At 37.7% G+C, this 15,172-nt stretch overlaps 1 protein-coding gene across 10 annotated transcripts in view; it reads right to left on the bottom strand.

Annotated features, from left to right (window-relative positions):
* Syx1A (Syntaxin 1A) overlaps positions 1-15,172 on the bottom strand; it is a 426,953-nt gene that overhangs the window by 362,107 nt on the left and 49,674 nt on the right. The window lies entirely within an intron of this gene.

Here is a 15,172-nt window from a genome sequence, read left to right as displayed (position 1 = left end):
GATATGAGAGAGAGAGAGAGAGAGAGAGAGAGAGAGAGAGAGAGAGAGAGAGAGAGAGGGGAACTAAGTATTAGCCTCCTACACTACTTTTATTAATCATTCCCTCTAGTCTTAGGCAGTAAGATGCCGCATTATTTTGTCCGTCGCACAGTGGACAACGGTGACATCTATTCTAAGTTGTGACCCCATGAGACGCAAGGTCAAGAAGAAATCAATTGCACTTATTTTGGGATAATTCGGTGACGTAACCCTGTTCTGTCATCCTACAGGGAGGACATCATATAAATAGCCCACTTCATACCAGACTCGATCAGCTTGGTTCACTCATGTCCAGAGAGAGAGAGAGAGAGAGAGAGAGAGAGAGAGAGAGAGAGAGAGAGAGAGAGAGAGAATTAATCATTACTTTACTTACATATTGATTGGAGAAAAATTTTTAAGCATTATTTTTTCACTATTCACATTTGCATAGTGAAAATTCCATCCCTAAACTACTAAGTAAAACGCGCAAACTGGCAAATAATTGTACAGAATCCATCAATACTTTTCCATATGAACTAAAATTCCATTAACATACAAACCGGCACAACAAATTTAAGCAACATCCATCAGTACTGTAATATAACTTTCCCTGAATACGCTTCCCCCAATACTCTACGCACTGATAAATATCCTGTGCAAATAAACAGCAAAGATGAGCAGAACTGAGGCATTTCCAAATTATACCCAAATTAATTACTAATGATGATAACACTTACGAATAGTGTATGTCACTCTGTCTACTTGCTTGGGAAACCACAATTCTAAATACATGCCTGCACTGGATTAAGGAAAAATTTAAAGAGAACATGTGAAACCTGCATACATTTCCCCATCTACCATACTTTCCAGAACCACTTGAGAGAGAGAGAGAGAGAGAGAGGATTCCTGTAAAATCTAGCGTGGAACAACTATCCAAACCCACGATGACCAGGCCATTTGGCAGCTCTTTAAACCTCCCCCCCAAAGTGATGATGTACTGTGAACTTGTGGAGCCTTTTTTTTTATCAAATATTAAATTTTCATACTAACCCATCATATCACAAACTAATGTACCGGCAGAACCCAAAATAAAGGAGGGGATCGAGACCGAGTCCCAACGCAAGATGCGTAACGTGCCGTCCCATACCTCGGATAAAAAAAAAGTTACAATATGTTCATTCCGTTTGCTTATACATGAAAACCAGTGGTGTGAGATACTGTCGAACCAAGTTTAAGCACGGAGTCGACTATCGTCGGCACACAATCCCTTAAACAGAGAAAATTTGTTTTCATGTGTTTTGTGTTATCACATAGCTCCATTTCTTTCTGTCTTAGTTTTCACCATTTTCAAATATAATGAAAGGGTGAACAATCGTATGGGACCGAACAGGAACGCGTGCGTCAGAAATATGGATGAGTGTCACACACAATAACGGTCGGTTCCGCGCACACACGCGATCCATTACCTGATGGAAAGGTTCAATAATTCAGTTATTTCCTAACTGAGGACGGACAGACAGACAGACATACAAACAAGTACAAATAAAAGCAGCCTCCTCCGAGCACTCCCTCACTAATTGAACGCACAGCCGGAAAACATTCCATGAAGGTAACAAATCTCGTTGCACACACCACTGAAGGTTTAACTAGCCACAGCTAAACTGCTAACAGAAGGTTCAATTGGCCCTCTCTGAATCTACTACATGTTTAGATCAAGTTACCAATAACTTATATAAAATATAATTGCAAAAAGAATTACTTTACAGATGAGATATCTATAAAAGTTTAGTTGATCCCATTTACACAAAAAGTCAATAATCAAAAAAGCAATATAAAAAATCAGACAGATTTTGAGATGTGATGATTTACTTTGTCCTTTACAAGATTAGTCGTTAATACTCGAAATACATCACAGGGAACAGTAAATAAAAAGTAGAACGAGGTAATCATCTCTTAAGTTTCCTCGCGTAATAATATTTAACATCATTACATATTAAACAAACTAAGCCTACGGCATCTAGTATAACAAGTGTAAAACACTAAAGGAGAGAGAGAGAGAGAGAGAGAGAGAGAGAGAGAGAGAGAGAGAGAGAGAGAGCAATGTTAAAAAGTTGACAAGACTTCAAAATCAAAAGAAGATAAAACCAAAATGGGATATCTCTGACGTCACTACATCACCACAACCCGAACCCGACTCCATCGCTGGAAGCTTCAGCCTATGTAGGCTAATCCCAGATCAATTTAATTACCAACTTCCAACATACAGAACTTACGACAGACTCGCGAGTTCAACTAATAATAGAGGAACCCATGAAGAGAACTGGGGGAGGGAGGGGAAAAGAGAAGGCTTAATCGATTTAATGCAATTACCAGTTAACACGTCTCATAATTGCTCATTCGATTAATAAGAATACGCAAAAGTAATGATGGTGAACTTCAGTAACCAGTATGACAACTGATCAATAACTTAAACTATTTTCGTATAACTTAGTTGTCGGCAATATGAACAACATTCCTGAAGTTTAATAATCTCCAATCACAAGCACAATGACTAAAATGTTAACCGTGACATTATACCACGAAACCTATAACAGGAACGCCTATAAATAGCCTTCCGTGTAAAGAATGCCGATGTGTAGGTGATCTCTATAGGATACCAAGTTGCAACAATGGCGACAAGGAACGAAAATAGTAACTTAACAGGTTTCCTTATAGACCCTCCCACTTCTGGGAAAGAACGTGTTCCAAAATCTACCTGCATAACGGAAGCCTCCCCTTACGCCAACTGGAGGGCAAACGGGTTTGCTCCAGTTTTTAACTGTATCGTTTCAAACCTTTTACCTCCACTTTGTTACCCCTAGAGTTCAGTTTCATCTTAATTTATCCTCACTACTGAATATACTGTGACAGAGAGAGAGAGAGAGAGAGAGAGAGAGAGAGAGAGAGAGAGAGAGAGAGAGAGAGAGTGCTTTTAACAGGGAACTTGAGATAAGATCGTAACAATAGTGTTAAAATTACCTCGTCATTGTCTCTGAAGGACAAGACTTTACAACAGCAGTCAAGACGGACGTTGTCTCATCCAGTGGTAATGTTGATGAGAGAGAGAGAGAGAGAGAGAGAGAGAGAGAGAGAGAGAGAGAGAGAGAGAGAGAGAGAGAGAGAGAGAGAGAATTTCTCTCAATATTAGCTTAATTTTTATTCTAGTAAAGTGAACCCTTAAAACTCCTAAAAATCCTTAATTTCTCGTGATGCACTCAAAATTTCCGCAAACAAACAGACCGTCCCAATGTCGCCTTTGCTTGAAATGACCTTCGTGAAGACAATGAACAGTATAGTTGAAAAATTAAGCGGAAGTCCGCATGACGCTACTTCTCTCTCCAGAGGACATCAATTCACCCTGTACACTATCCAACCACAACTCCCTTATATGTTTAGACCAGTTTCTCTGGTCCAATTATGTATGATGACTTCAAACAAAGGAAAAAACTCGTTTATTCAGACAAAACTTACGCAATGCAATGCCTTCGAACAGCAGTGAATCAAGCACTGCCGTTTCTTCCATACAGCACTCCCGTCCTTTAGCTATTGGACCGTATAAAGGTCCAGTTGCTGATGGCACTTTTCACCAATAAAATAAAAGCACCAAGATGACTATCAAATTGTCTATTTGTACATTTAAACGGGTAAACACCACTGACAAATAGTCAAGGTATGAGAGCGGATTTACAAACCATCAAATACTGCATAGGTTGACCAATACCCACAATGGGTATCCCTTCTCCCCAAGTTACGAGGCCCCACTTTGAAACAATTTTCGAAAAAACCTACAAACAACTTTTTCTATAAACAAAATCAGACGAACCGGCGGGAGTGATAAAAATACAACCCACGGGACGATAATCTCAAACCCAGCAAAAACGGCCATAACCCCAACTCTAAAATTATGAAGCAATTAAAATGCCATATCTCAGCCAACAGAAGAAAACCACCATCCAGGATGTTAAATCAATAACCTCTCGAGATCTTGTGTGCATGAACATTTTTAAATGGTGGAAATAAATAGGGGCATAATCAAGATACAAAGCACAATCGTGGTGCAAAATCCGGTTCATTCACGTATGCGCTATATATAAAAATTCTGAGACAATAAAAATTCCGGTTAATTCACGTATGCGCTAGATATAAAAATTCTGAGAAAATAGAAATTCAACAGCTAAATGTGAAACAGCATGTAACGAAATGGTACGAACAACGCTTTAATGAGTAATACAAAAGGGAAAGTATGGGTAGCCTCACCTTTTTCTTTTCATAATTGTTTTTTTTTTAAATTCAAAAAAAAAAGTAACAAAATTCTTCCGTGATGTGTTATTTTTACATGACCAAATCCAGAGATATTCTAAGTACAATAAAAGCCATATATAAATTAAATTACATGCGTGTAACTTCCTATACAAACGGGTAAAAGCATTTTATCATTTCATCATCAGTTTAAACGTTTTTATGATTGCATCATCAGTTTAAACGTTTTTATGATTTCATCATCAGTTTAAACGTTTTTATGATTTCATCATCAGTTTAAACGTAACACCTTTAAAGTATTAAGAGTTCCAGTTTGGAAAACCAACCAGCCTATATAAAAGTATTTGAACGCACTTTCAAAACACTTGGACCTCTTGGGGCCACCCCAAAACTTTGGAATTTATAAAGAACGCACTCTAAAACACAAAGGCTTTTTACGGCCCTTGACAACTGTGGGAACTCTCAAAGGTCTTTCTGTACTTGGGGAACCTTCAAAACTTCTTCAATATTTGGGGAATTTTCTAAGATTCCTTTTTACACCCTTTATAAAGACCACAGGTATTTTAAAGGAATTAAAAAAATAAATATTTCAGTCAATTAAAAACTCACACATTTCAAAGCCCCTGAAAATACAAGAGAGACATACCAAGCTCAAAACTCTAGAGGGCATCTAAACGCCCTTTTAAGATATTTTAGAGCTCTTTCGAGACTCAAAGCCCTTTCCAAATTCGTGGACATTTTACAACCTTCCAAAACTCTGTGATCTTCTCACACCCTTTTAAACTCATGAACTGATCAATTTTTTTTTATAATAACTAACTGACATTCAGAGTATTTAAGTAAAAAAAAAAAAAAACAAAGATTTCCAAATTCAGGGGCATTTCAAACTCTTTCAAACCTCGCCACGGTTTTCAAGTCCTTTCGAGAATTCAAAGGTATTTTATAGTTATAACTCAGGAACATTCTTTCTTTTCCCTTCACTATTCTAGAGGCTACCCTAACCTCTTTGGCTTATATCCTATGAGGATATAAGCCAGTTTACTGCAAAGCCCCATTCGGCTTAGACCTTACATTCGCACGATGGCAATTACACTGAGGTAAGTCTCGACTATGTAAGAGGGATTAAGCTCCGGTCTCGCAACGCACTTCAAAACGTTTATCATTCCCAGTACTTGCCGTTCCTCTTTCTTAGAGACGTCACAGCTCCGGCCGTAATCAGCTATTCGTGTCATAAGTGAAATGAAAGGGATTACGAGAACTTTCCTTTTGTCCCGTCATCTATAAACAACAATTATGACGAGTTTAGAACAGAGGCGTGACAACTGGATCAAGTAAGGTATCACTGCACGTCAAGTCTCTTTCTGTGTTGCTAGCATGATGTCCTTTCTTAGCATGGAAAATGAAACTCGGTTATCCATACAATCGACGGCATTCCTCTAAAACTAGGTGTTAGATTTGTTAAAACCAAGTTCCGTCATCAGCCTGAGTAAAAGTCTGTTTTCATCTGATAGATTATCGAACACTTTCCCAAAGGGAAAGTCAGCTGATTACTTTCCCACGCAATGTTTCGGAAAAAGTTTCACGGACTATGACTTCTTACGTCGGAATGTAGAAGTCATGTAGGCATACTTTTAAAGTGAAAAGTTCCACAGGCTCAGGAATAAAAAAAAAAATCAATTTCAGACAACGTGACAATGTGTGGGGAACATACGTATATACAAACACACAACACTCAAGCTTTCACACAGACTTCACTTATTACGGTACATAAACACGTTTAAATAAAGTTACTTAACAATGAGAGCGTTAAGGTACCTAGCGTAACTTACGTAAAAAGTGTAAGAATTTGTATTCGTATCCATGACAAGTGATTGTCTGTATAGACCCATACACAGACAATGGCAAAATGAGTGTAGTAGTTTTTACAGGTTCAGTGATATTTAAACCAAATTTTACCAAACATAATTCAATTTTCTATCAAAATAAAAAAAAATCATAACTTTGTAAAGATAAGAATAAACAATACTTGCACTAGGAAAACGACCAGCACAACAGATATGAAGCAATAAATCCGCTCACAACAAACGAATATTTCGTCATCCGGGAGGGGAAGCGAAATAGCAGGTTCGTAGCAGGGGACAATGCCACAGCGCCCCCCCCCCCTCCCCCATTCTATTATTTATGAGCGCCACTCGTCAATTCCCATCTCTAAATTGTTATATAGACCCTTTCGACGGCTCCCCCGCCCCCCTTGCCAGTCCCTGCTTCTTCTTCCTTCTTTCTCCTTTCACGGTAACATCGGCCCTTGCTTGTTTCAAGGTCCTCCTCGGTCCAGTCTGAACCTGAGACACATAACAGCGCTCGTCTCAGTGGCACACTTTTCACTGTTGTTAGTCCTGTAACATTACCCGTTTTAAAATTCCGGTCCATTTAACTGTATTTCATCTTTATATTAATCTGACTGCGACCTAACCAAAAGGAAGCAAAGTATATTAGAAAACGGAAAATCTTTCAAGAATGTAAAATAAAAGAAAGTAACAGCAGCACTCAAAAAAAAAAAAAAATTATTCACAGGAAAAAAATTCCCCGTATGAACGAAAATGCCTTCACTTATCCATGGTCTCAAGTAAGGATCGCGTTCCTGTTCTCAAATTAGGACCTAATATAGTACACAGTCTTTTGTATAAGAAATGACCCTCCGATGACTTTGTATCAGAGTCTGTGGATGTCATCTCATACTTTTCCACCTGTTTCGTAAATATTATTGTGTTAAATAATCTACCCCGGTAACCAGTTAATACAAATTGATGGCTTGGCCTACTTCATTATTATTATTATTATTATTATTATTATTATTATTATTATACAGATGATGAACCCTATTCATATGGAACAAGCCCACAGGGGCCACTGACGGAATTCAAGCTTCCAAAGAACATGGTGTTCATTAAGAAGTAAGAGGTAAAGGGAAATACAGAAAGACGAGATCTCACTTATCATAAAAGAAAACAATAAATTCATGAATTAATAAATATTTTAAAATGTATTAAAATGCAAGGAAAATAGTATTAGGGTACAAATGCACTGCATCTTCGCTTGAACTTTTCAAGTTCCAGTTGCAGTCACATGTTCCCTGGGAAACAACTCTAGCGACCTACTTATCCTGTGGACAAAATAACTTGTACCCGTCTTCATTAAGCAATGGATACTGAAAACAGCTTGGATGGCATTGTGCGTGTTATGCGTAACGTGAGTAATCGTTCAAAATCCTGGTTAGTAATTTACATTAGAATAAGAAAATATCAGGAACTCCCAAGAAATTTTGCCGGATAAATGGAGACTGTTATCACATAAACAAACACTGAAAAAGAAATCTACAACTATTTGTCTCTTCAAACTTAAGACAAATCTCTTCGCTAGAATTAGAGCATGAGACAGCAAATCTGTACAAAGAATAGAGATCTAAAAGATACTTTATTATCAACAATTAAAAGCTTACAATTATATGGGTTTGCAACTTCCTTAGATAAAGATAGTGCGTAAAATGAGATGGAAATCGTATCAAGGCCTGATGGAATGAGTTACCCAATATCAAAATGGAGTCATGATACACCGTTCAACAAGTTTTGGCTGTAACGATAGTTCATTATATTTGATTATATAATTTTACATATATCTTTTCGCATGTCTACTGTACTTCGTTTTATCACCGTTACTTTCAACTACACGCATGGTAGCATACGGCAACAAGTTAGTTGCCGTAGGCTACTATGCGTGTAGTTGAAATTAACGGTGATAAAACCATGTACACATACGAAAAGATATATGAAAAAGTAAATAATCAAATATAATGAACTATCGTTACAGCCAAAATTAAAAAAAAAATAAAAACTGGACCCCATCCGCATAGATGACTACTATTTTTAAATTAGCTTGCAATAAATGTGGTCACAGCAGCAGACAGAAGTTGATAATTAATAATGATTAAGAGTAATTACCCTGAAAACAATTGCAAGCCCACGTTACGTTGTTACAAGAGTCGGAAAGAATAAGACGAGCAAGAAAGATGCAGGACACAGTCGACCAGTTTATCTTGAACCAAGCGGACGCTCTAGAATGAGGTGAATGCGGGGGCAATGTCAAAGGGGGTAAACTATTCTTCAAAGCAGGTAGATAAATATGTAAACATGTTCCAGGAATAAAAAATTTCACAATATTATAATTATTTGAATTAGCCAGTACAACCTAGCTTGAGGGACGAAGAAAATGTTAAGGCTTGCATAGTATACGAATTCATGGAATTGTGGTGATAAAGCTTGTCTCAACAGTAAGAGTACTTTCTGTCAAATCTGTCGTTTTTTCCATTATTATTACTATTAGAACAGAATGTAAGATTTAGGCCAAAGGCCAAGCGCTGGGACCTATCAGGTCATTCAGCGCTGAAATGGAAACTGACAAAAAGGTTTGAAAGGTGTAACAGGAGAAAGCCCTTGCAGATGCACTATGAGTCAATTGTTAGGAGAGGTTGGAAAGAAAGACGGAAGAAAGAGTATATGAACGGAGGTACGGTAAAGGGATTGAAAAGGGTTGCAGCTAGGCGCCGAAGGGACGCTGCAAAGAACTAACTGCCTATACTGCACCGCATGAGGTGCACTGACGGAACTACCCCCCCTCCCCCACCATCGGACAACGTCATTGTTCAAAGAAAATGGGCGCAGATATAAAATATGACAGGAGTACCTTGCTTCGGACTTGTGCATGTGACGGGGAATAAATGACTACGTAGCATGTGCGCACATAATACAATTTATGTATCGTCAGCGTTTTATATATCTGAAGGGCTTCATATAGTTTATTTCTTGCACTACGGCACCCATACAAGTAAAAAACATCCTTCCATTAAACAAAGCATCACTCGTACATTAATATTAATAATTAATTCGAGAACTTTAACACCATCATATTGTTGACAAGAGATTGACGCCTGATCTCTACAAGAAGAAATACAGATACGGCACAAGTAAAATTGAATTACTCACTTGCATAACCGAACCGAAAAGGTCAAGGTGAAAACACAAGCACGTCTTAAAATCCACTATTTACACTGCACACTTCAGAAATCTGGTTCTGTTTTTTCCTCTGCCATGAAGGACGCATGTGAGCGTGCAATAACAGTTAGTAACTGGCAAAAGTGGTATTGAATTTAATTTCAACGTGTACTTACTTCCAGAACAAAATTGGGCTCAAAAATCATCATTGCAAATAATAATAATTATTATTATTATTAATTATTATTATTATTATTTTTGCAATGATGATTTTTGAGCCCAATTTTGTTCTGGAAGTAAGTACACGCTGAAATTACATTCAATACTACCTTTGCCAGTTACTAACTGTTATTGCACGCTCATTTTTATTATTATTATTATTACTATGATGATGATAATGATGATGATGATGATGATGGTGGTGGTGGTGGTGGTGGTGGTGGCGGCTTACGGCGTATTTAAATAGCCTTGCCTACAATATTGCAAACTGATATCTAATCTCTTGCATCTCTGACCTATGTTCAACGTCACTTCTTAATATTTCGTAATTTCAAGGAATATCATATTGCTTGGGCTATGAATTATGTGGACATAACGTCTTAGATTATTAATCAGCTGGAGATCCCGAAGGAGGTCAAAAACATCACTACCGAAGCCCACGATCATTTCCTTGTGTGCTCACACATTTCCAATTCGAAACAGGAGTCAAACAGTTCCCATTTGCTCTGCTTATGAGCGATAAACCAATTACCTTCAACTGTATAACCTTGACCTTTCAACTTTGTTTAAACCCTATAGAACTAAATAGTTCTAAATCTTAGCTATAATTCATTAATGTAAAAAAGATGTACACCCGGTCACGAAGCATTTAAACCACTGAAATTCAATGTACTTGATATGTTCAGATGATTTACTAGATAAAATTATAAAAAAAATAAAATATGAGAGGATAAGACAGTAACAGACGAAAAGCTTTACATAAGAAATCGTCAACCTAAATTTCGCTTTCCTCAAACCTTCACCATCTCAAGGTCATCTGCCAAGTTTAAAGAAGATTCGTTCACCCATTCTTGAGATATCCTCCTAAAACTCAACCATGGATGATAACTAAACCTCTTATCAGCGTATTCATATTCTCTCCAACTAACATTGCTATAATTCGAATAATAGACATCAGAAGCTGTAACAGCAGTAAAAGCTGTAATAGTGATAACACATCCCGAGTTTCCAACCTGACGGTTCGCTTGCTCTGAAAAAAACTTTATACAACTAAAGGAGAATGAGCAGAGGTCAAATCAAACTCAAAGAAATAAAGCTCTTTCTAAAAATAATCTGCTCTATACTAATTATACTCATAAAATGTGAATTATCCGAAAAGAGGACTCCTTGACCAGCCAAGGCTAACCACGAGCTCTCCAGGCGTCACGCTGTAAGGATGAGACTGCATTAAGGTCTGTTCAGAGCCCTGATGATATTGCAATACCTATTATGAGACGAAGGTTCTCAAACGGGGAATCCCATTCTCCCAGCCTCTTCAGAATACGACCAGTGAGGCCATTTTCATGTAAGCGATAACACTTACTCATTTACGAAGGCCGACGCAGAGAAGGCTGCCATTGGCATCTTCCCCACCAAACCCAACCGACCGTTCTCGTTTTTAAGAATAGGAAAATGAATATTACACATAAAGGAAGTTATTATTCGCCTCATGGAACGTGCACGAAAAAAAAACCGCTCGTTACTTCAAGCATACTATCGGTGGAAAATATGCCTTGGATTCTAGTGACTGGTGGACGGTTTCAGAACGTCGAGAATGTGTTTGTCTCGTTTTCCTCTTATTAAGAAAGACGGGGTCGGTTGCTTCTGCTGGTGCTGCTACTAAAACCCATTTAGGGAAGACAGGATCAATGCCAAGAAACGTGTGTCGTCCCTCCTCCCCCTCCTCCTCCCACTGCTCACCTCCTCGGCCTTCTCCTCCTCTTCCTTCTCTACTTATCCTTTTGTTTCTCGCGGTCACTTTCCCCGTTATGATTCAGGTAATTTCTGATCAATCTATTCTCTACCCGTTAACTGTTCGCTGTTCTTATTGGCGTTTAAATGGATTTCTTTTTTCGTTTCCTGATTCTCTTCGTCAGGTCTCAAGTATTGTTCATCAGTTTCTACCAATCGTCATCTTTTCCTCCTCGGCATATTGTCAACCTTTGCCACTTATTCTGCATTAATCTGATTCTATTTTCTTCAATTTTCTATTAATATTGCTCAGCTTTTTTACTTTGCGTTTTTATTGTACTTTTCATCTCAGTTTTTTACATCAATTCTTCCTTGCGCCTTTTCTTGTTTTCTTTTTAGCCCAAACGGGCGAATAATAATTTAACAATAGCGAAAACATTAAAATGAAAAATGGATGAAATGACCAAGACGGAAAGAATAAGAAGTAAAAGGACTCAAAGTATGAGAGGAAATACCGTCACCTTACATGACTACGGCAAGTAAATATCAGACACTAAGCTGAAAGACTAAATGGGAAAAAGTTGAGACATAAAAGCAAAACTGCACGATTATTTTGACAGAAAATTAATACGGCAGCAGCAGCCCCGAAAACGATAATGTCAAGTAATATATACAGCTCTGGGGATTGGAGAACCAGAGAGAGAGAGAGAGAGAGAGAGAGAGAGAGAGAGAGAGAGAGAGAGAGAGAGAGAGAATCCCAAACGAGTTTGCTATCAAGAGCAAAGACCTTCAACATCAAACCCAGGTCACAGAAGCAATTGCAGGCCCCGTTAGTTCTGCAAATAACACATCCACAACTTCTTACCCAACTGTCCAAGACTAAAATATTCTTACTGCCTTACATTCCACACGCGCGTGCAGGCGCACTCAAAAACATAATTGGTTGGTTCGTGCTCTCATGAGGCTGACTGATTCGATTTCCTAAATAAACTGTTGAGTCACACTAAAGAAAAATAAGACGGCACACCGGCGGTATCAAAAGGGAATAATACATGAAGCTCACAAGTTTTATTCATTTATTCTAACGGGAAACATAATGACTAGGAATAAATATGTCACAAAGGAGCAGGTTTTTCCCCAAGACGAAGTTAAAGCCAATAACGATAACTCGGAAAGCTAGACGCGTCAACCCATAAACACCATAAATAATATTTGAGGCCCAGACGAAACAGAAAAAGAAAATCATAAAAAGCAAACTTGATGTAGTTAGTATTTCGGTCAGTTTTCTGTTAAGCACAAAGGTGAGTTCCTCCTTTCACAAAGACTGTCAGGCCATCCCTTCCCATATACCAATCAAATCACAAATTCTTTGCTTGCTTGGTTAGATGACTTGAGTCCCGCTATTCTGTATCTGTTTCCCTGGTTACTGTCCTTTCCTTCAAAATAGGATTTTTCTTTTCATTTTTTTTCTTTGTGTTTACGAGGCCTAAGGCACATAAAGGCTTCGGGTTGTCCTTCCCAACGGTCCTTGCATTAATAAAATACTAAGTTCTATAGCAATCCGCGTTTCCTACTTGCAAACAGAAAAATCCAGTCGCACTAAAAGAAATGTCAGCCTCAGTAATATGCGTTAGTACACAGTCAATAGCACCCTGTTTCCGCACAACTAAAGTAAGTGTGGTACACTCGTATAACAAAAATTTCATTTGTTTAGCTAAAAAATATTACTGCTCACATATTTTCACTACCTGATGACAAAATATTTTGTTCAGGAAAAACATTTATTTCCAAAAGCGATAGACAGCTTTTACCTGCATTCATGCACACTGACAAAAATACTATATGGTGGCAAAACTTTCGAAATGGAAAAACGACATTCGCTCTCTTCAGAAAAATCGTATTCCATCATCGAACCTCAAATAAAGCGATTAACTTAGCCTATATGAGCAAGATAAACCCGAAAAAGTAGCATTGACACCAGCATGACAAGGCAATGTTGCCAAACGAAGGTAACACGGACAACTTCTAAGAAGTTGAAACAAACTTTTCTGTCATCAACATCAAAAGGGAATCTTTTCCAATGTTATGTACAGCCTTAACTTTATCAAATTAGTGTGCTGCAGAGTTTAAGGACAATTAATAACTATATCATCTTTAACTGAATCAAATATCATCAGAAAGACATTAAGACATTGCAACTTTGAAGAACTAGAAATCGAAAATGACAAGCTTACTACATGTTGGAAAAATTTCATGAAGTTTCAGACACATGTTTACATTTAACCACAGCAATAGATAATCGACTTTTATAATGACATTCTCTAAATTTTCATGTATGTACAACAACAACACCGCCAACTCTCTTGGAAATCGGAAGATACGTATAAAAATACCTATTTATTACATATCATCATTGTTAATAAGAAAAACTAACCTCAGAAATAGTTTTAACGTTTTTAATTCAACCAGAAGACATTACATTTTTGGAAATACAGAATAAGGTCGGTGGGTTTGGCTATCCTAAAAAGACCAAACTTTCAGTTATAACCGAATAGAGTGGGAAAACCCATCAACACCAATTAGATATTTCACGTTTCTTTTACCAACTATTAGAAAGGTGTTCCGCATCTTTTTCCATCTACTTTACATATATATGTATTTTCAACGTTATTCCCTTGTCCTTATGAGGCAAGTGAACTCTGACACTTTTGTGAATTTCACATATTCTGGATTCAGCAAAGCGCCTCCTATAATATTTACACATTCCAAGTTGATAAATGTATCTAAAGTCTGCTTTCATACAACGTCGTTCCGATTTCAGTTAATTTAACTACAGATTTAATATCTGAATGTTCCTTCAAAAAATAAATCGAAGAAAACTCTAAATTATAAGAAAATCAAATAGCTCTCTCTCTCTCTCTCTCTCTCTCTCTCTCTCTCTCTCTCTCTCTCTCTCTCTCTCTCTCTCTCTCTCTCTCTCTACAGATTTAATATCTGAATGTTCCTTCAAAAAATAAATCGAAGACAACTCTAAATTATAAAAAAATCAAATAGCTCTCTCTCTCTCTATCTACAGATTTAATATCTGAATGTTCCTTCAAAAAATAAATCGAAGAAAACTCTAAATTATAAAAAAAATCAAATAGCTCTCTCTCTCTCTCTCTCTCTCTAACTACAGATTTAATATCTGAATGTTTCTTCAAAAAAAATAAATCGGAGAAAACTAAATTGTAAAAAATCATATAACTCTCTCTCTCTCTCTCTCTCTCTCGACGAGTTTGGAGGGGATGTATGAAGAGGCCTAGGTGACAGGTCACGCATGTTCTCGACGCAAAGGATCTTACGTAAACTATTGATCCCCAATAGTCTCACTGTCACGGCTAACTTACTACAACAACTGCTTCTAAATTATGGTGCGTAGCCTGGGAAGTTAAAATAATCCGTCAATATGCTAAACTCATCAACAACTTTAACTGTGTAGGAGGTGGAGGAGGAGGAGGAGCAATATAGAATTTAGGTCAAAGGCCAAACACTGGGACCTATGAGGCCATTCAGCTCTGAAAGGGAAATCTGAGAGTAGAAAAGCTTGAAAGGTGTAACAGGAGGAAAACCTCGCAGTTGCACTACGAAACAAGTGTTAGCAGAGGGTGGATAGCAAGATGGAAGAGAGAATATGAATGGGGGTAGAGTAAAAGGAATGAATGGGGTTGCAGCTAGGGGGCGAAGGGACGCTGCAAAGAACCTCAAGTAATGCCTACAGTGCACAGCGTGAGGTGCACTGGCTGTACTGCTCCCCTACGGGGTTCAACTGTGAAAAACATAGCAGCATTCTGAAAAATGCTTCCTTCGACATTATG

Source organism: Macrobrachium rosenbergii, chromosome 11 (genome assembly GCF_040412425.1).
Source record: "Macrobrachium rosenbergii isolate ZJJX-2024 chromosome 11, ASM4041242v1, whole genome shotgun sequence".
NCBI lineage: Eukaryota > Metazoa > Arthropoda > Malacostraca > Decapoda > Palaemonidae > Macrobrachium > Macrobrachium rosenbergii.
This window is presented reverse-complemented; position numbering and strand designations above follow the sequence as displayed.